Genomic DNA, 2,381 nt, shown 5'->3' with positions numbered 1-2,381 from the left:
TTAGTGCAATATTGCACTTTATCAGCAGGCAAAACAGGTGTTAATGCTTATGTAAAACCCTTGGTTTGTTTTGTTTTCTTTATTTTTTTTCTTTCCCCACCCACCCAGACTTACCCATGGGCTACACCTTCCTCTGTACTGGAAAAGATTCACAAAAATGTTGTGGGGAACATGACACTGACATGGAGCTGGGGACAAAGTAGAAAAGTAGAACAGAAGGGGAAAAAACCTGAACTTCTTTTTTAGGTTTCCCAACAATGAAGTCACTTTAAGATTTGCATTGATAATGTGCTAGAACCCAATTAAATAAAAACTTTAAGACTCAAATAAGAGTGTTTAGTTAATTTTATTTCTACTGCATATTTTTCATTTCAATAATCTTCAAAGGTATACCTAAGTGATATAGCATTATTTAACATCCCCCCAAAATAAAGGACAGATAATAAAGAGTAGGAAGATATATCTTTTCACAAGGGAACGAGACTAAGAGATAAAGAGAGGGGGAAGTGCAGATAGAAAGAGGTTAAAAAAAACAAGAATTAAGATGTGTCATCTATATGTGCCAACTCCCCACGTGGAGCATGATAATTACATATTGGAAACATGTACTCATAAAAAATTAAAACTGATAAAAGCGGGATATTTCAGGCCATTAAGGAAATGGCTCTCCTAACCTAACCCGCAAAACAAGGAAAAGCAGCTATCGTGTGAATGAATCAAAAATGCCTTGGAATTCTGCACTAAAGCTGATCATAGAGGGAAACAAGGAAATAAACAATCTCACGGGAATTTTAAAAAGAAACTCATCACACAGGCTTAGGAATAAATTAAACATAACTAAAAAGAGAATTAGAGAATGAAGATAAATCTAGTAAATCACTTAGAACAGAAAACAAAGAGTTCAAGATATGGAAAATGTGAAAGAGAAGTTAGGAAACATGGAAAATAGATTGAAAAGTTCTAGAAGGAAAGAAAAGAAAACAGCTGAAAGTCAATACCCATCAACTGACAATTCAGAATTTTCCAAATTACTTTTAAAAATTTTCTCAGTTTTAAGAAGTATATGAACTTGTCAGGCTAAATTAAAATAAATCTACAAAGAAACCCATGTAAGCAAAACTAGACATCAAGGACAAATGGAAAAATCTTAAGTGATGGAGAGAAAGACATAGGCTACCCATAAATTTCTCCTAAACAATCACAGATGTCCAAACATGGAATAAAAATGTGGAGGAAAGATAATGGCCAACGAAGAATTCGATGTTCTGATGTGGCAGAGAGAACGCCAGGGAGCCCCCGAACATCCTTCACTTCCTGCTGGGCACGCAGGTTATATTTCTCACTTTGTGCTGGGGTGGTGCGATTGGATTTCTGCCTAATGTGATGTAATAGAGCTGATGGATTTTCCTGGGGGAAATACACAAAAACACACAAAAAGTAAAAAATGTTCACTAGCCAGTGCTTTCCCTAGAAACAATTCAAGTTTGGCAGAACTGTAACATACAGCAAAAATCTCTAAGTCATTGCTTTGAAGCAAACCACTCAAGAGAGCCATCTAACACACCTCACACATCTTACACATTTTAGATGGAGACAGAGATGAGATTTTTTTTTCCTGTTTCAAACAGGGTCTTGCCACGTAATTCAGGCTGGCCTTGAACTTACTATCTCACTATGTAGCTCATGCTGGCCTTGAACTCATGGCAATCTTCCTGCTTTAGCTTTCCAAATTCTGGGGTTACAGGTGTATGCCACCACACCCAGCAAGAATTTCATTGTATTTGAGTTAAGCCACACGTAGCATAACAATGAAACGGATAGAAAAGCAAAGCCAAGGATACTGATGCAGTTAACCATTGTGCAGATCAACCTGAGTCTCAGGATAACAGCTAGAGATTGCCGTTTAACACAATATACAGTAAGGATAATCACTGAAGAATAAAGGTAAGCCTGGTCCCAGCTGAGGCAAGAGAATCAGCTGAGCCCAAGGGTCAGAGACCAGCCTAAGAAACATAGTGAGACCTTATCTGGGGGTGAAGAGAAAAATACCAGATTACTGATTAATGTAGTTCAAGAAAGAAGGAGATTAATCTTGGAAAAAAAAATATGGAAAGCCAGTAGCCCTAGTGACAAAAAACATCAGTTGTATATATTTCTAAATTGTATATATTTCTAAATTTAAATAAAAATTTATAACCAAAAGGCAGAACTAAAACATTTGATTAAAATATAGAAAATTGATGAGGGGAATGCAGAAGGGAGTTTATATAAGCCTGGTTTCTTATATTATTTAGAAATGGATAAAATATTTATTACCTTTAGACTTTCTTAGCAAAACAAAGTTAAGAATTCATGCTTGAGGGCTGGGGATTTAGCTCAGC

The sequence above is a fragment of the Chinchilla lanigera genome, unplaced genomic scaffold (genome assembly GCF_000276665.1).
Source record: "Chinchilla lanigera isolate Chin_1 unplaced genomic scaffold, ChiLan1.0 scaffold00009, whole genome shotgun sequence".
Lineage (NCBI taxonomy): Eukaryota > Metazoa > Chordata > Mammalia > Rodentia > Chinchillidae > Chinchilla > Chinchilla lanigera.
The sequence above is the reverse complement of the archived record's forward strand: the minus strand, read 5'-3'. Positions refer to the sequence as shown.